The sequence below is a fragment of the Strigops habroptila genome, chromosome 6 (genome assembly GCF_004027225.2).
Source record: "Strigops habroptila isolate Jane chromosome 6, bStrHab1.2.pri, whole genome shotgun sequence".
In the NCBI taxonomy this organism is placed as follows: Eukaryota; Metazoa; Chordata; class Aves; order Psittaciformes; family Psittacidae; genus Strigops; species Strigops habroptila.
Genome location: NC_044282.2, coordinates 37742984 through 37763891, shown reverse-complemented (window position 1 = coordinate 37763891; position 20908 = coordinate 37742984). Strand labels below are relative to the sequence as shown.

At 37.7% G+C, this 20908-nt stretch overlaps 1 protein-coding gene across 4 annotated transcripts in view; it reads right to left on the bottom strand.

Moving 5' to 3' along the window:
- The window catches only part of HMGCLL1 (3-hydroxymethyl-3-methylglutaryl-CoA lyase like 1), an 82853-nt gene that overhangs the window by 9872 nt on the left and 52073 nt on the right, over positions 1–20908 (bottom strand). The gene's annotated exons all lie outside the window — the stretch shown is intronic.

Here is a 20908-nt window from a genome sequence, read left to right as displayed (position 1 = left end):
TATATATACATTAGTTACAATGAATAAAGTACGCATTTCTCCACAAATTGGTGTGTTCCTTAGGAGAAATTCCATATAATGATCTTAGTTCCGACATCTTTATAAGGTAAGACTCTTCAAACACAGGATGTGGAATACAGAACTAACAGTGAATTAGATGTGATTTTGGCAGACAAGATGATTGCTGTTTTAGAGCCAGAGTTTTATGATTTTTCTCTCTTTATCTCTCTACATGTTGTTTTTAAATAGCCTGCATCTATTTCTGCAACCAAACACAATCAAGGCATTTATACAAATGTATAATTTTAAGCATATGTATAAGTCTTTGCAAGTTGGAAGTCTTTAATATTAGCATCTGACTTATATGTCATCCAAAAGATTTTGGGACACCTACCCTGTAAAATGTGTTTTGTATTAATGGTTATTCTTCCATAAAGAACTTCCTGAGCATTTTTTCTCTTCTAATTTTCTTTTCATTCCTCTAAAAAGATCATGAAGCCACCATATAAATAATTTTTTTGTTCTTGTTTACGAGGAACACTGCATGATATTTTCACTCAAATTTAACACCACAATGTAAGGAAGAATGAAATTTTGGTGGATCTGTTAAAGAGCTCATGGGATCAGTAAACTGGAAATAAAATCTTAAAGAACTTTATCCCGGTGAATCTGACCCATTGTTTAGTGTATTCACCAATCTAGAAGAAAACACAACCCCCAAAATAGTAAATTTCACACCCTAGAAGGCCTGGAGAGGCATCCAAAAGCCTAGTTTTTAAGATGCCTGAAATAACTGAATAGGTGGATATCATGGAAGTTCTCTACAGATATAGGTTCTGAGCTTTACTTTTAATATTTTTAAGGGAATACTAGCTGCACAGTGTTAACATTTCTCATTTAAATTAAGACTTGAAAAAACCACACTCAGCTATCATGAATTCATAATCCTCCTGCTTTTATTTTCTTCCTACTGCATCCAAATGCCTTCTCTCTCCTGATCCTCTCTCAGCACATTCTTTTATCAAGAATTGATAACTAAAAAAATGTAAACCAGTTACCAATTCTGCCCAGCAGATATTAAATTTCTTATGGGATAAAGCCTTCCCTGGGAGATTGGTCGGGTAGAGAAAAAAACTGACCAGTAATTTCTACTGATTTGTTTAGTGACCTCTTGCAATCTCTTCTTTCTGTAGTTAGATTTTAAAAGAAAGCTGAAATTGGGAAGCATTTTTTTTCTCTTATAACATGTTAGGTATGTGACCCAGGACACTGGGTCTCCCCTTGTCAGAGAATGCTCTTCAGTCTTCCCCTTGAAGAAGGTTAGATGCCTTTGGAGGTATTCAGGCTCTAGAGATTATCAGAAGCAGGGAATGGTATTAGACAGAAAAGTCATCAGGTCTTCAAAGACACCAACTTCTCACTACCTTAAGCACACTAGAGGGTTCTCCCCCCCTTGGGGTTAATTTAGGCAGACATACACCAAAAGTTTAGAAGTCAGGCAGACTGAATCAGAGCGCAATCACAGCTCAGATTCAGGACAGGAGTTCCTGTGCAAATAAGTTTTCAAAACTCCAACTTTGACTTTGGATTCAGAGAGATTTGAGGTTAAACCATGCCTGTTACTCACATTTTCAAGCCAGTAAGATCAGCTTAGAGGCCTGGCTGCATAGCCAGCTGATTTTTGTTGCTCTCCTGAAGGACCTACATCTCCCTGCAGGCTAGTCTGGGAGCCCGACTTCTCTGTCACAGCCATGTATACAACTAGCTGGCAAAGTAGGCAAAAGATGATGGTCTGCATGTTGCAGTTCCTAAGTCCCCTTTCTAAATATGCCCTTGAATGGTTTTTTCTAGTTCTAATGTTTTGTTGTATCTGCTTCAAGTTTTAACAGTGTTTTCCATAGCTTTATCGTTGGCTTTACAGACTCTGAAGTTCCAACATTTCTGAAAGGCGATATTAAAGAGTAATCCAATGAAGTGTTGTCCAGGGTCCTATTCTTAGAAAGGAAACATCATCTTAGGCTAGGTAGCTGCTCAAAGCCTGTAATGAAGACCTCAAAGGAGCCAAAATGCATAACTGTGACAGGCAAGACAGTACTGTTTAATGGTGCTCACACAATGAGACTCTCTAAGAAGGGGTATTGTACTTTAAAGTACACTAATCTGTGAATTACAGAATGAATCACCAAGGTACATGTTTCACCTTTCAGTCTCTTGTCACACACTTTGTTTGTGTAACCCACTGGTCAGAAAATGTGTTATACAGCACATCTGTGTCCAATACACAGAGGATATGCATTTATGATAGCTTTCAACTAGAAATTCTGTCTCTTTCTGCACTAGCTGCTAAGATGCATACATTTACTCTGGAAGTCGTTGCTTCCAGCTCCACAGTGGCAGCTTTCAGGCTTACAAATGTCCCTGCAGAAACACACCTAAGGCCTCTTAGTGCAAAGACTTAGGGTACGGTGAAGGCCTAGGGAAGAGAAAAGGAACACTAACATGTAGAAATGCTGGTATGATACAAGCGTGCATCCCACTACCATGTGTGCTCTTTCAGTCTGATTTTAAGATTTCCATCAGAAATTACTGTTTCAGAGATGAAAAGGTAGAAGAAAGTGTCTTTCATGGAGTTTTCCCCCAGCTGTAAGGTTATGTCATAACTGCTAGAGCATTCTTCTTGGTGTTATTTTCAGTAACTTTTACATGGGAATGAAAGGTATAGGCAAATAATGTGCTGAGGTACATTGTTGTTGTTAAACTTCCAAGGAAGATCAGCAGATTCAGAAACAACTTTAGTAGTATATAAGCTGTCACTTTCTAACCCCAGTGAATGAAATGCTTCTCCTTGTGCAAAAAATGGGAAGAATGTCAACTAAATTGTATTTGGTTAAAACAGCCAGAAAAGTTTGCCATGTCAAAGCTGGGTAAAACCTCCTCCTGTGGGGTGTACATTACTATCAGTAGCCTGCTCCAGTCCTTCACAGGGCTCTCATTATAAGAAAAACAAAAACAAAAAAAAACCCCAAAAAAACAAAAAAAAACAAACAAACAAAAAAAAAAAAAACCCAAAAAAAAACCAAAACCAAAACCAAAAACAAAAAACCAACCAAAACAAACAAACAAAAAACCACCCAAGAAAAAAATATACTGCCAGCATTAAAAAGGTGTCTTCTAAAGGCATTGGATATATATACTTATTAATTTCTTGATATGCTTGTACAAACCTTTGTGATGCCACTGTAATTCTGCATTTGCACTACAAGTCTCTTAATACTGGGGTACATGTTGCTTATCATTGCTTGTTGAAAGTGTTTGTGAATACATGGAGGGGTATGGAGCACCACAGCAGCATGAAGGTAACATGAAACGCATATCTTTGTCAAAGCACATCCTAGTATTCTCAGGCAGGCTCATCTGAGTTAATTCAAACAGCCTCCACTGGAAAATGGAGTAAGCTCAGTCAATTTTGCCTAGTGTAGATGCAAGAGCATAAAAACCGAGGCCTTCTGCTGGCAAAGCAGTGGGAGCAGTAACCTCCAGGTGACAGGCAGTGATAATTGCTTTGTCTTTTAAACCACCAACCATAATGGCTAAACAGAAAAAGAAGAAAGTCTAGTCACAGCTTTACATTGGTAACATCCTTTTTGTGGCAATGGTTTTCACCCTAGTACAGGACACTTAAACCATTACTTCCGAGAAGTACTATATAAACATATTTATGTCTCTAAACTTGTATCTGTATCTGGATGGATTTCCCATTTTAACATTCAGCCAGTTGTAGACAAGGTCTTGACATGGTGTATAAATACAGCAGCTCTGTCTGACCTCCAAATCTGTCAGGTCTTCAAATCAGTGATCTTAATATGCAATAAGCATGTGTCTCTGCCTTTAAGATGCCGCCCTTTAAAATTCTGTTCACAGCACTTCTGATGTCTTCTGCAACCTACTGCTATTTCAGCAGCAGCCTCAGCTGCATCTGTCTGCTCTTGCATGTTGTACAGGCAACATATGTGTTTTCTGGTTCATGTGCACAATCACTGCAGTTCATCTCCAGTGTGGTCTCATTCTCCATTAATATGGATTAAATAATCCATTCTCCAAGCTCCATTCTAACAGTGCTAAAAACAGATGTTGGAAAACATCCTTCAGCAGCACTACTAACTAATTTGGAGGTTAATATTACAGCCCGGCCTGTTCAAGCACAGAGTCTGAAATAGCACCTAATAAATAACTTCTCTGCAAGTTTGAGCAGCTATGAAGCTGTTTTGTTTTTGCAGCCATGAAAAGCATAAGGAGCTCTAAAAGAAAAGCTAAAAATTGACATAACGTGTAAAACAAGGCCACTTCCTTCATCATATGTCCAATATTTTTCAGCCTTTTACAGGAGTTTCAAGCTTTTCAGCAACACTGTCAATCAGATCTCATATTCACTGTCAATATAAGATCTTTAAGAAGCTCACAGTCTCATTGTCACTTCCTGACAGGCACTAAATTCTGCTGAGATTCATGAGAAATTGCTCTGCAGCTATTTTGTAGGATATGTCCTAGATGAGCACTCACCAGGCTGCTTATGTATGGACGTGTGTGTGGGTGAACAATGGCTTGGCTTATAGGACAGCTTAAGTGTTCCAATCTTTTTTGACACTTGCAGAGTTTTGATAATCACTAAATTCCTGAAAGTGGTTCCTGAACACCTTCCAAACTTTAGCTTTGGCTAGTTTTAGCTTACTCTCTAGAGAAGGCAGAAGACTTTTTGCTCCTGTCCCATGCTAACTTCCTCCCATTATGAGAGGGAGAGGAATTAAATTCATTACCTTTGTCAAATAGCCAATTTTAACAGGAAACCATTATTGCCAGTGAATAATAAATGCTTCATGTTTCTCAGTTTGCTTTACTACCTCCCCATAACTTCTTGCTGGGACAATCAGTCTCCTTCCTTACTGATCTTTAAACCTGTCTTTGCCTGACAGAAGTTTAACTTTGTCCCTCTTTTAAAAATGGCAAGGTCAGCACCAGTAACTCCATGGATGCATGAGGTATAAATCAGAAGCTATAAATCAGGTCTCTCATAAATTAGGACTTTTTAAACTATTAGATTTTGCAACCATAATATCAAAGATCTTAGGTATGCATTAAACAGTAAAAGATTTGTTGCCCCACGAAGTTTAAAGGCCACAGCATTGTGAAGCTTAGTATTATGGCACCTTAAAGACGGGCGCATGTAGATATGACAAAGAACCACTGTATTAGTTCAGCATTTGTTCAAGGAAGGGAGAAGGAAGGGAAGAAAAAGCAAAAGGAGGACCTACACATGTTAAGTTAAACATTGTCCACACAAAAGGCAGCACAAGACTAATACTATTTAATTCTGCAGCCCTGTCAGTGCCTAGATGGTGTTTTTGGTATGGTGTGGTATCGTCATTTTATTATGTCTCTCTGGTATCAGTCTGCTGCCCGCCACTACTTGGTGTGACATCAAGAAAAAACAACTTCTCCTATAGAAATAAATATAACCATAGAAATATAAATAACTATGCCAGCCACGCTTTGTAAGTTGGCTGTGCCCACAGAGAGCCTTCCATGAGTTACATTATCAAGTTGCCTAAAATCCAGACTTGTCATCCCCCTTTATTTCAATAAAACAAATGTATGTAAATAAATATTATTTTAGTATTTGAGCAATTGGAAGCATAAATTTCTGCATATAAGGCAATAAAATGGGACAACATCTCTCTGTGGAAAACCCTGAAAGTTAACTGCATTTACTTCCTGCTTCTGTTTCTCTCTTCACTCTTGCTAAAGATTAATGCGTCACAAAAGAAAAGACTATTTTCAGAGTTAACTCAATCACTACTGGCCACAGGGTGTCACTGTTACATTAAAATCTCCAATTTCCTAGTTCATTTAGTTAGAAAATTAATACATTCAGTGAAAAAAAAAAATCCTTTTCTTTCGAAACATACTGAGATGCAAGCAATTTGTGGGCAGACATGCTGCATAAAATAGGTTAATACAGCATTTCTTTAACTTATTGCACACATCTTTTCATATTGCTACTGACACATTTATTATAAGCAAAGCTGGCAATGACATCTAGAGTTAAAGTTCCCTAACACTTTCCATCATAAGGCCCTACTTTCAGTTGTTTATTACTTTGTCAGCCTTTAACTGCTGGAGCTTATATTTTTCCATGCCTTGTCTCTGCCTCAGGCTGGATTGTTTTGGAAAGTTTTAGTGAAAAATTGGGTTGGCCACTTCCGAGAACAAGTTTTGGGGAAGAAAAACATTTTGTTATGCTAATATTCAATAATTCTCCCATGAGATTCTTGGACATATTCTTGTAGATTTGCTCTCTCAAATTTGGCAGAGGAGGAATATTGATTTTAAGAGACCACACAGTCTGGACTTAGTTACAAGCTTAGGAAAGTTCCACCTCATTGTCAGGAACTGGTCAGTCTCCTAGCTAAAATGCCCGAGGGCCAAGAGAGCAGCAGCTGACCATGCTCTTTCCCCCAAACTCAACACAGAACTGTGAAGCAATTTCTCTGAAACTGAGTTGGAAGATCTGTGTCTCTGTCTAACAATGCATCATCTGCACAAAAAAGCCTCTCATTGGTGGGCTTGAGAAGCTGAGCTCTGTTGTGGATCCATGTCTTCAGAGAATGTTCCTGGATGTTTAGAGGGAAGCAGTGTCATTAAACATGAGACTGATTTTGAGATTTTGAAAAGCTTAGAAAATCCTAACAAAAATCCCATGCCATAACAGAATTAATATTGGGAAGCAGATGTTCACAAATCACTATGAGTATTGCCTATGTGGCCTTATTTTGCTCACTGTTTGAATATGTGCACTGTTTTATTTACAAGACACCAGGGTTTGCTAATTCGGGATTGTACACAACCCCTGTTCTGCTCAGGGTCACAAAGCCTGCAGGGGGAGCAGGAGACACATTTCAAGGTCTTGTTAAAATCCACGAAGATGCGATGATCATCAGAGCACTGAGTCACTTTCCAGTCTCCCTTCTTTCCCTCCCCAGGCAACTCAGGGCATTGCCAGACTTCCCAGTTCAGCTGCTGCTGATGTGAAGTAAGTAGTTATTGACCCAGATGCTCTTTAGCAGAAGCTGCTGTTCTCAAGTAAACCTCTGGTGGTTTAACAGTTTGTTTGCTCTCTTTGTCTTGTGAAAGAATCTAATCTAAAAATACAGGATATTAGTTTTATAGATTTAAGTTTGGACACAGTCAGAAGACCAGTTAAATAGATAGAGCAGAGAATCTAATAATCTTGGGATCTGGAGGGAAAGGGGGAACTAGAGAGGAGAGGCAAAGGGCAGTTTAGGAGTAGGCAGGGAGAGAACCGTCTAATCCAGAGATGCAACAACTGCACCAAGTTTCTGTGCCCTATATGCAACCAGGTGACAATCAGGTTTCTTTCATGTGCTACCTGCAAGTGTAAATGAATAAAAATAAACCTGAAAATAAACCGAGGGCTTTGAATGAATAGGGAAGACAAAAAGATTACTTGACTTGAGGGTAAAGATACTGAGGGTTGCTCTGGAAGAAGAAAATTTTGCTGGGATTGGAGAAAGTATGTTTGGAACTGCTGACAGTGAAGGTCTGATAAAGAAACAAAATCCACCCACTTTACAAGGGATGGCTCACAGAGGATAAGCTAAGTAGAGACATACCTACTAAAATAAAATGGCTGAGTTATCATAATATCGTCATAATTAGGGGACATGAGCTGAGAATGGGTGGAATGAAGCATGGAACCACACGCAAAAAGTTCAAGATGCAGGCTGCAGAAGGTGCACCTCACTGAGTGTAAAAGAAGAGAGTGCTACTATGGAGAATCAGGGAAAGGCACTGATCTAGTATTTGGCGTGCACGTGGCAAATCTGGAACATGTGAATCCATCAATGTAAACTGCAAGTCTGACCCAAGCATCACAGTATCTGAAAAGGCTACTTTTTCTCACATTCAGAGAACATATAACCTAGCTCATCTACCTTAGCTACCCCTTTTCTTGGTTATCTCTACCTCAGAAAAGAAACTACAAATTCTTACAATCTTCTTGTTCAGTCCTGGTTAACTTCTGCCAATTCCCAACATGTCTTGTTACTAGAAGACCAATTTCTGTTGATTCACTCTATGGCTTAAGCTGCACAGCCAAAACTGTTCCTAGAGGTGTAATTTTCCTCACTTTGTAAAGGTGAGGAAGACTTTCAGCATGATGCACCAAGTGACAGAGGACACTTGGTACCAATCTGAGCAAACAAAATAGGTTGGGTGTCAGAAAATACTTACTTTTATAAAATAAATTTGTAGCAATGATGGCATCTATGAGAAAACTAGGAAAGCAAAGCAGAACTATTTTCATTCCACTGTAATACTATGGTATGTCAGCATCAGGGTATCTAAAGGAATGAAATGGTAACAGCATTTAAAATCCCATCTGACTTCAATTCAGCCAAAGCCCTCACACAGCAGCACCTGACTCCCCTAGAGCTAGGAACATCATCCACCCACAAAACCCACTTTGTTTTGACTTTCATTCCCCATATTATCTCTGAAATCATATGCACTTGCCACTCAGAAAAAATGGGGACCTCCCATGCATCCCCAGGGCTCATCTCCAGATGTGTTGTGGAGTCCATGGAAGTATCAGCTCCTTGTCTGGGGATGAACGCCCATGCAACATGTGTGGTCTTCACAGTCTGAAAACCACCACTGGCTCCTTGGCATGCAAGCTGGGGAAGCTCAATGGACCAACATGGCTGGAGGGACCTCAACATGACATCAGGAATTCCTGTGAGTTCTTCAGGTGTATGAAAATGTATGCTAATGTCAGACTCTTCTCTGTCTTCCTTTGTGTAGCCCTCTCCAAAGAATGCTAAAGCATACTAAAAGTGAGCCTCCAGTTTAAGTTGTTGGACACTAAGATTGATGCCTCTTAGTTCTAATACAAGGACATCTTGTTACACTAATTCAGCTTCAGCCACTGCTTCCCATCTCAACCGCGTAACAAGCTTCCACATTTAAAGTGGAAAAAACTTTTCAGATACTAGTGATGTTTTAGTAATGTTCTCATTCACACGCTTTCAATTAGACCTGCACTTGTTTCTCCTGGATGTGATGAAATACAGTGTGAGGGAGCAGTTGGTAAATATCCTTCAACCCAAGTCTCCCTCGTCTCTGCCACATACCAGAATGTGTGCTGAAGCTTTTGACTACCGTTCCAAACATGATGGCAGTAATGATCTGTCATTGTTGCACATTACAATTTAAATAGATGAGCACTCCTATCTCATGCTTTCAAGGCTTTTCCTCTGATGTCAGTGCCTATGCTTTCCAGAAAGTTACTCAGGTTACCGTTGTAACTGTTACAACATCTTCCTTCCCATTTCACCTATTTAATAGGAATCAAGCTAGGCTATGGTCAACTTCTCCTCCCTCTCCCCTCCCTCCCCCCTCCCCCCAATAACTATCCTAGAAAGATTTAGCTAACTCAGAAATGAAGCATACTCAAGAGCGGAGCTAAAAAACCCACACATGCTTCCCAGCACAATACATCCAATAGTCAAGCAGTGGTACCATCACATCTGGGCTTGGGTTTTTTCTTCACCTTTCTTCTAAATAAGTGTCCTGATTATTGGGTAATCTGGGACACTCAGGCAGTGAACCACAAAACTCCTGCCTATGGCTTCTTTCTCATTTGAGACCCAAACTATGTTGGGCTTCACAAACACAAAGCAACATCTAAATGGAAGATCCAGCTGAAGCTTAAGTTTTCAGCTTAGAAACACAAGGAAGGTGGTGGGTTGTGTGCACATCCCCAAGAAGTCTAGTTTCTCTCTAACTTCATCTTTGCCCCTCCACTTTTCAATCAGATTTTGCTGCACTTTTAATCTCCTATGCAACAACAAGATATAGAGCCCTAGCAGTGCAGCTTAACTTCTTAGAAGATTCTGTCATTTTATACAGACCCAGATCTCTAGAAATTTCTCAACTGCACAGAAGTGCACTGCACTAATTCTTACTTTACTGAAATTATTATTCACTGGGAGCTTGCTTGGGCAAGGGTATGGACTTCAAGACTGTATCATTATTATTGTTAGTGCTAAGCTGCAGTTGGAGTTCATACCTTTGATTCTTCTTGCGGATGTCCATAACAATCAATGAAATATCAGAATTCTTTAATAAGTGGCCAGAAAGAAAAGGACCTGATTGTATCGGATAAAAAAGTCCGTTTTCCTCTTTTTAACTGTTGTTACAGTTCTCATCTTTTTTTGAGGAAAAAAACCCGAACCAAACAAAAACTAAAAAAATAAAAAAAGAGCTCTGTTAATTCCCAACGCTACTTGTTTTGCAAAAGAAGATACTTGAAGTTTTCCAAAGGAAGTCACATATTTCAAGCAGGGTAAATGCATTATAAAGATATAATTTGCTACTTAGGACTAGGAAATCACTTTAACTTTTATCAAATGTATGAGAGGGTTATTTTTATGCATTGTTTTAGTTATTTAGCAGCTATTTTCTAATGTGAGAGATTCCTCTTCTCATTTCTGGAGATATACATCTCACAACAAAAATGAAGACTTGTGCATTCTATCCCAAGCTGAATAGATCATTATCTCCACCATTTACTATCGCTCCATATTAGATTTAATGTCTAGGTCAAAAATAATTTGTACAGGTAATGCTGTTAAATAAAACCTGCCCTTTTTATTAAAACATATCTATTACTTTGACTCTCTCCTAATTCTATCTTCATAATCTCCTGAGTGAAACAATATTTTATTCTATTTTAGTACATAAGATGCAAGGAAGTTCAGAGATTCTGCTTCCCAATATTCATTGACAAAACATACTCAGCATAAAGAAAAGTGGATTGCCAAGACATAAAGTAAACTACCCTTATTAAAAAACCTCCTGGCATTTATTACATCATCTGGATTACACAGGTGCATATCCATCTTCTCTCATATTTGGAAAATAAGAATTGCATTCTCTATTCAAATGCTTTCAACTTATTTACAGCTAGATCTGGAGACTTAATATTTATCATCACGAAGTATAAAGCCAAATGTCCTTTTTCTTCAGGAGCACCAAAGATTAACAGATTAGAATGTTTTCCACATGTCCATTTTACTGTCAAGAGAATATTAAAGAAGTTTTCCAGCTTCCGCAGCTCAGCCAGATGTCAATGGATCCCACAGTGAAGCAAAATTGGCAGAGTAGCCTTCTCATGACCCCGGCATTGTTTTATCAAGGATCAGTTTAAAAGTATAAAGGGCCATTTCTTGCTGAGATCTGTGATGTTTTTCAGCCCTCTTCTCCTGCAATTACACAAAAGTGCTGACTTTGTTGAACTACTGATATGCAGTAGTATTTCTTATGACTTCTCTCACACTGTGCTGTAATTGCTGTTTGTGTTGGCACAAGAAAAGTACCATGTCTTGTTTCCACTGTACATTTCCGGACTCTGGTTTCACTAACATCAGTGTAGGATATTGTACTGGGCATATGTTTTGTTGTGTAAACATTAACTGGTAATTTACCCTGTCAATCTCCACAGTATGGCCTCTAATTACCAGAGGTTGAGGGGCTTCAGATGGACATTTTATAAAATATTTACAGTAGTTATACACCTTCTTTTCTTTTCTTCATTGGTATCTGTGTTCTGAAAATCATTGCAAGGGAGAAAAATACATCAAAAAACATAAAAGCCAACAACAAAACCAAAAACGCATTCGTTCTTGCACACCTCATTCTCTAGGGGAACTAATGACTAGGTTCCCAATTAGTTAAGCAAAAGTTATGGCCATATATTAGATATTCCTATTTTCTTTCCATTTGCTTATTCCTCTTACATCTTTTGTAATGAAAAAAAAATAAGGTATTATTTCTATCAGTATTTTTTTTCTTAAAATTCATTCTCACTAAATAGCCTCTGAATTTGCAAACAACTATGCACGTGCTTAATTTGATTCAAGACTCAGACAAATGTATTTAACAAATCCAACCACTAAGGTCTTGTTGGAAAATATAGCATCTACTGCAAAGATTCAGAACCAAGGAACAACTTCCCTTTAAAAGCTCTGGAGTATATGTTTAAGTCATTCATCTCTATAATTTCAAGGAAGTAGAACTTTACATTTTGTGCTACTCATTCTGGAGTAGAATTCCAGGATGGGATTAAACAATTAATTATTACAGCAATTTGACCAAAGAAGATGCAATCCAATAAGGCATCCTTTCGGACACCACAGCCAGAGTGAATCTTTATTTCAAATAAAGTTTTCACCATAACACAGGAAACTTGAAAACAATAGTTTTCAAGTTTACTCATCTTCTACTATTCTATTAGAACTGGATCAATTTTGTCAAATTCATCACATTACAATACCTTATCACATTGCACTACCTCCAAAAGGATCTTCTCTTCCAATACATTGACTAATTAAACGGTAGCAGTAAGGTGGGGGGCCACAAAATGTAATCAGTCTTGCAATTTTTTTTCTCTTATTTGTATTAAAGTTCCTGTTTTAAAAAAGACAGTTGCAAATTGTTCATCCAATATATCTGCCAACAGTAAAGCCAGAACACTTCTTTTGTTTAAAAAGGCATTCAACTTAGCATCTTGTCTGTTGCTATAGATGCACATTACATTGCCCTGCTAAGTCTACTTTTATTCTGTTCACTCAGTTTATTCTTAAGAGGAAAAGTTATTGCATCAAATTAAGAATTCTTACCTATTGCTGCAACTCTCAGCGCAAGCAAAATCTAACTGTTATGAACACAGATCAGAGAAAAATCTTTCTTTCTGTAATTGTTTACTCCATTCATTTGAAAGGACTCTATGTTAAGCAAATCACATCATTTGCCTCTGACAATCTGCCACCATATAGCACTTGCACTAAGCAACAAAGCGGAAAAAGAAACAGGAAAATATGCAAGCTGGCAAAAGTCATGAAGCATATAAAACTATCATTCATTTCTCTTTAAAAATGATAAAAAAAGTTTATATTTCTGAAACCCTGGCTGTTTCTATTTGTACTTTAATATTCCAAAAGAAAAAAAAAGATAAATGACATATTATTTGGCTGGGGACTGGTTCAGTGTTGCTTCTGCACAGCGCAGAAATAAAAGATTATTATCATACTTTCAGTACTGCATCAGCTTTGGTTTCTGTCTGAACTGAAGAGTCATCTTCCACTTATTCCACTTATGCAAGTGGTCACTTGTTCTCATACAGCTACAAAGATCCACCCAGCACACTCATTTACAGTTCAGGAACCTCAGTCTGCCTGATCATTGTATCACCAGATTTTCTTCACTTTAATTTACCTTAGGAAACACCCTGAGAGATGGTTTAAAGCCACCTGATGTATCTCAGCAATAGGAAGAAACTCTCTCTCCTTCATTGTTTGCTGGATGATAACAAAACTGGTTCCGAGGAGCCATAAATATACAAGAATGGCCAGAAGTTTAGTTCCACCCCCTCAGCACAGCTGTTTGTAGAGCTGCCCAAAAAGGAAGGAAGCATCATCCTGTAAACACTGCACTTCCCTGCTGGAGATACTGGGATTTGTGATTTCTCAGGTCTGTTCCTGCCATGCAAACTCCTCTGACCCTTGCTTGGGTCTGAAAGTCAGGTTCCATGCAGTGCCCTCTTTTTTGGGCAGAAACTAGAATAGACAAACACACAAATAATGAAAGATAATAAGAAGAAAAAATAATTTCTAAGTGGGAAGCTTAGAATCACTGTAGTGATTCTGTCATTATTTTACACTTGCTGTTAAACTTTAAGAAAAACTAATTCAGTGTAAAAGAGAAGGAGAGTCATTTCCATTAAGTAGAAAAATACACATCTAAAAGTCGTTTATCTTATTCTAGCTAATGTATAGGGAGTCACAGCCTGACTGAAGTGCAATATGATTATAGGGAGAATTTCTAAAAACAAGTCAAGCAACTCTAATATAAATAACTTACTTTCAAAATACCATGAAAATTGAATGAGGAATTAAATCCTGAATAAAACTCTATTTTAAAAGGTACTTAAAATAATAGTATCCTCACCAAAATTTTGAACTATTTTTTCAGAATTGTTTTTAAAATTATGTTGAAATATTTTATTTCTGTCACTGAACCACATATCTCTTTAGTGTGCAGCATGTAAGCTCAAAACAAAGAGAAAGCAAAATGAATAAGACTATCACAGTCAGTCAAGAAGGAGGCTAGTTGAAAACACAAAGCTAGATACACAACTACTGGTATACTCATATGTTCTAGATTAGAAAGTATCTAAAACTATATATCCTAGAATCATCATCGTAAGTACATCTTAATCACAGGAACAAATAGGTGGTCTAATGAACATAAACCTAGTACTAATCTAGACATGTTTTAGATTACTATTTTTTAAATGTAGAGATTGATTTTTCTGATGTATTTAAATTAGAAATTGAATTTAAATTGGCATGTTAGCCATGTCAGTTACAAAGACTGGCCCACATTTTCCATATTCAGATCCTATGGCAAACTGCTCAGAGCTCTGCCAACCTTTTACTAATCAAGCTGATATCCCACGGGACAGATACCTGCCCTGAACTACAGTGCTCTGGGAAAACTTAGCCAAAACAGTTCAGCTTTCCAGAACAACTTATGTGAACACTTCAATGTGTCATGCTACTAGTGATGGATTCCTCAAGTTCTCATGCTCCCACACCTTGAACCAAAGATGTGTAATGTGGAGAGTTCCACCTTAGCTGTAGAGATATACGCAGGTACAGATATTTCAGGAAGACCTGGAACAATTCTTCAATGAAATCCCCAGGGATGCCATCAGCACACTCAGAGCTGACCAGAACCTCTGAAATCTCAACTTTGGAGACATCTTCCAATAGCCACTAGGAATGACAGCAAAGATCTCTCTTTTGTGCTGTTAATATACAGGAACTTGTTCTCTTTTGTGGCTATATATATGTGACCAATAAACTAAATGGCATCGGGACTGGAACTGCATGTAACTCTTGCCACAGTCCATGGCACAGCTTTGGCCTGGGCCTGGTAATGCTCCACTAAACATTTTCTGGCACAGTCTGGGAACTAGTAGCATTTAGGGACCATTCGTAGTTGGCAGTCTGGAAGTGCTTGTTTAGGAGGGTAAGAATTTGATTTTATGGATGCAAGCTTTTCATATTAATTGGCCTTAATGTGAGAGAGGGAAGGAGGTACTGAAACTGGGAACACTTCAAAGGAGTGATATAGCAGCTGTAGGAGTGCAAAGTCTATTCAGACATGCATTCTCATATCTAAAATTAATGTGACAGCTGAAGAGATAGAAATTGATGAAGAAATGCATGCTGTGGGAGGGGTGCTGAGAAGGGAGAATGTGATGGACTTGCAAGGATGAAGCAGTTCTGAGGTATGCCAGTTGTGTAGGATATTTGTGGAAATCCCACTTCATTTGTTGTGAAAGTTGGAAGGTATGTGAGAGACAAGCAAGCCATCATAAAACCAAAAGCGAACAAGGTAACAGCTGTGGAGAACCAGATTGTCTTTCTGTGAATGAAAGAGTGCCTATGTGATGCAAACACTTAATTTCCAGTCATCTTGATAATCTAGACTCTCATTTCCAGGACCTGAATTAAAAACTGTTGTAAAGTAACGGTTATCAACTCAATTTCTTACTGCTACAGGCAGTCATCTCATCAAATCTACAGCCAGCCACGTAGTCTCATGTAAAAAAACTCCTCAAATACCACCTTTTTATGCATGCAATCCAAGTGAGGCACAATAGAAATATGCATAGGGAATCTGACACCAGTGGGCCCTCACTATATTTTTTATGCATGCTATAGATCAGTAACTACAGTTTTCTAGTGCTATATTTTCACAACTCCTAAAAGTACTAAATATTTATTTTAAATTGGGCTTAGCATTTTGAAAACTATTTTATACTAATTTGTTCTATAAACACCTGAAAACCTTTTTGAAAAGCCTTCTTACATTTCCAGCATTTGGAAGTAATTTGTTCCTAGTCCAAAAAAATGAATGTCTGTGTCTAACAGAAAGAGCTGGATTACTGCCCAGTCCACTTCAGAACTGGATGATGCTGACCTTTAGCCATTTAAATAGTCAAGTTAAACAAGGCACAGTTGGGATGATAAAAGGAGGTCTGTAAAGAGACTATTGCTTTGGCCATGTGGACTTACAACTATCAAACAATGACTAGGAGAATAGTGAAAGAGAGGAAAAAATTAACATAACTGCCAGCGAAAATATTAGGATTAGGTGAATGTATCTGTTCACAGTATCTGTTCACATCATTCTCCCTTCTTTTCAGTGTGCTGCCAGCAGGATATTTACTCTGCTTAAGCACTGACAGAGGCAAAGAATGGCAAAAAAGCATTTGCAAAGGAGAACAAAGGAGAGGGGAGGTAGACACCAATAGTTTGCATGGAGATTATCCTCAGATGTGTAAGCCTTCTTTGCAAGCACAACTTTGCAAGCCTAACTTTGCAAGCCTCTTACTAGCAGGCAAAAGGCGAAATAAGAAAGAATTGTCTTCTTGTAGTCTATTCCTTTCCCTTTTCCAAGGGAAGTATATAGTTCTAGATATAACAACTAAAGAGTGATGCAGCAGAACAGAATCTGATGAAGACTGAAGAATCATTTGAAGTAAATTCTCTGAATCTGTTTATTTTTGCATGGGAAGAAGTGCATTCACAAGAGGATAAAGATGCACAATAATGAAAGCAATTCTAGAATGCCTTTAGGTATTGGTCAACCAAATCAATATGGCCTTAATGCTTCTAAATTTAATGAATCAGAAAATAATCAATGAAGCTGAAATTGGAATGTGCCACTGACACTGAAGAATGAAATGTGCAAACAAATGCCACTTATAGCATGGGAAACACAGAATGGAAAACATTTAAAACGTGATTAGGAAAGCTACAATAAAACAGAATCCCAAGAAAAAAGTAGAAGTATGCAAGGAGGATGCAAGCACAGAAAAAGAGAAAAGGGCATTTCTGCATTCATATTGCATTTAGACCTAGGGTGACAAATCTATATGAACTTGCAGAGATATAAAGAAATATGCATTGATTTTTATGGTTTAAAAATATTTTAAAACATTTTCAGGTTGATTATAAGCCAAAGGGAAGTTGTGTCTACTGCTCCAACCAGCTCTAGTGAAGGAATTTGGAGATGAGAATAACCTCTAACTGATGAAGGATTTCTTAGTCTGATTAGTATCCTGAAACAGACTTAGAGCTGAGGTTTGTTGGTTCAGTAACTAGGTTTAAAAGCTTCTGAAATTCAATCATCATATTAGAACAATGTGGATTTCTATTATTTGTTAATCATTTACAACATACTAGGTTTCATTCAAATAGAAAACAAAACGCACAAAAAAACCCAAACCAGGCTACTTATTGGTATATGCATGTAAATATATGCATGCAAATATGCCATTTCAGTATACAGTAAAAAATATATTTCCATTCCTATCCTAAAAAGTTCAAAAAATAAAAATCTTGAAAGAAAGTCTACTGTTGAAACTCTTTCTCCAGTAATAGTTTAACAGTTGTAATAATGGCAATGAGGAATTTATTTGTGAACTATCAGGCTATCAAGGTTTTCTGAAGCATGAGGAGAAAGGTCAGAAACTTTCAGCTCCTCAGAAACTGCATAGTATGCACATCCTGCAAAAAGCAGCAGAAAGCAATAAAATTAGGTTTGCTACTTCTTTTGTACTGATCTGAAAAAAGAGCAGGAATGGTGCTGCCTGTAGTTTGCTTGCTTTCTTATTTTGCTAAAATTACAGGCAACAACGTAAAACCAGTACCTATAAAAAACCAAAAAAAACCCCCCAAAAAAACCCCAGAGAAAATACTGGAAAACATCTGACACATTTTCAGTATGAATGCCTATGTTTTGATTTTCTTCCCGTATGTAGGTCTGATTTATTCATTTGTGCAGTATGCTTTTTCACTTACAAAAGTAACTAGCTGCTCATAGCAGCAATATTATTTGATAAAACTCAAGTGTTTTTCTACTTTCCTAAAGCACACACCCTCTTTTTAAGTTTGCTTCACAGAAACCTTGCAGTCTGGTACCTTTTCACAATTCACCTGAAATATTACCTCTAATTTATCTTCTTTCAAATACACAGTTTTAATCACCTCTGTCTTGTTGTCTTTCAATCTTAAATAATTCTACTTATGCTTTTATTTCCTAATATCACATACTCCTTCAGCTCAGACATTGGTGTCCCTGCCCATGGCAGGGAGGTTGGAACTAGATGATCTTAAGGTCCTTTCCAATCCTAACTGTTCTATGATTCTACGATTCTACGATCTCATCTTTTTAATTACTAGATTTATCTAAGTGCTATGTTGTTTCTATGAGGAAAAGGAAACAGAAACAAAAAAGCAAACTAATGTTTTCTAAGGAATTTTATGTTATTACCAACAGCTCTTTTAGTTTGCTAACAAATAATTCAGAAGTACTGTTTATACTTTCAACCCAGAAAATTGAATCATAGAATCATAGAATAGTTAGGGTTGGAAAGGACCTCAAGATCATCTAGTTCCAGCCCCCCTGCCATGGGCAGGGACACCTCACACTAAACCATGTGGCCCAAGGCTCTGTCCAGCCTGGCCTTGAACACCACCAGGGATGGAGCATCCCGAACCTCCCTGGGCAACCCATTCCAGTGCTTCACCACCCTCACTGTAAAGAACTTCTTCCTTATATCTAATCTAAACTTCCCCTGTTTAAGTTTCAACCCGTTACCCCTTGTCCTACCACTACAGTCCCTAAGGAAGAGTCCCTCCCCAGCATCCTTGTAGGCCCCCTTCAGATACTGGAAGGCTGCTATGAGGTCTCCACGCAGCCTTCTCTTCTCCAGGCTGAAGAGACCCAACTTTCTCAGCCTGTCTTCATACAGGAGGTGCTCCAGCTCCCTTGTCATCCTCATGGCCCTCCTCTGGACTTGCTCCAACAGCTCCATGTCCTTTTTATGTTGAGGACACCAGAACCTGGTAAGTACCTGGCAAGTACCTAGGATAAATCAGTTCCTAGAAAAACCCAAAAGTAGAAAGTTCTAGGAAGAACCTTATTTGAAAGGACAGGCATGTTATAATAAATAATCTCTTGCTTTACCTAAAATTATATGTATTCCCAAACTTCTTTTATATAATTTAGAATACTACACAGCTTTATACTTACAAGTAGTGCTACCTATCCTGTTTCTCACAATGCAAATCTAAAATTTGAAAAGTTTAATCCCTACAAGTTAGAACAATTGCCCTTCACATGAGCATTATGGTATTGCAAATTATTAATTTAAGCAGAAAACCCTGGGACCCACAGGCCAATACTTCCACAACCCTACTGACGGGTGCTTTCCAGCTTGAAGAAATTCTGTTTCATAACTCCATTTATTTCCTGCCATTTAGCCAACTTTGCACTTATTACATGCCTCCACGCCTTAATATTAACTTCCAGTGCAGAACATATTGTAAATTGTTTTCTGAAAAATCAAAGCATATTATGGCCACTGTATATCCTTTGTCTTCTTTGGCTGTGACTGCCTCAAAGAATTCCAGTGAAATATTGAAGCATGATCAGCCCTTCCTGAATCCCGTACAGCTATTCTCAGTTAAACTGTGTTTTCTAATGTTTCCCTATCTGAACCTTGAAATTAGTTTCTGGACATCTCTGTTAAGTTTTCTTCAGTTTCCTAGCAGATTTTTTTAAACAGCAGAGGAAACTAAACTTGTGAGGTCTGCTGAAACCTTTCCATGTATTTCACAAAATAGGAATGTAAAATTATTAACTTTATTTCAGGATCCCAATATACATTGCTTTATAGGGCAAGTCTTTCCTACCCTCACACTGTGCTACATAAATTCATCAGCATGCCAGGCTGTGCAGGGGAAAGGAAATAGACTGTTGCAGAACTCACATAATTTGATTGGGCATGTATGTATTTTGGTCACTTGCCCACTCATATACCTTAGCTTTTTTAATGTCAAAATTACATTCTATTTGAAACTTAAAATTTATTCAGTTTCTAAACTTCAATTTCAAAAATAAAGTTTTAATCTAGACTTCATAAATATAATTTGTACTTGTCCGATGTTCTTCCTCAGTAGATTTCATTAGCCTTTCACAAACTGAAACAGATTAGTCATATTCCTGTTTTACAAATAAAAAGTTGAAGAAAAGTGATGTACGCAGTGACATGGCAAATCAGGAAAAGACAAGCCAAGATATTATGGTCCCTGCCTCCTGTACCTCATTAATTTCATACAATGCCTCCCTATTGGCTTAAAAAAAAACCCTGTCCGTAATACATGCTCAAAATTTTAACTAACCTATCATGACTACTTTTTTCTCTGTTAAAAATTAGTTTAGATGTAAGTAATTTCATTGCCAGGCAGTGGGTACCCCAGCATACTGCTGATAATACAAGAAAATCCTAGTGGTATTTAAGGTATTATTCAAGCAAGAACTCTGGCAGCCCACTACATACAAATACGTTTCCTCAGTTACTACATAATTCCTCAAAACCAGTATTTTCTGATTTGTGTAGCAACAGAAAAATATGGCTAGACTGCCTTCCTCAGCTAGAAAGTTCATATTCACTGTTAGATGAGAAATTCCTAGCTCAAGTCTATCACAATGACTACATGCAAGGCTTCACACTTTTTCATGGTTGTTTATCTATCTTCTCTACCTCGAAACACAAGAGTCAAATTATTCTACTACACTGTAGCTCTGAATGATTGTGCTTTGCAGGGAATTAAAAAGAGAGCATTCCTTACAAATAAAGAATGATAAGGTGTCTTTTTTTTTTTTTCTTCCTTGATATCATCTTGAAAGTTCA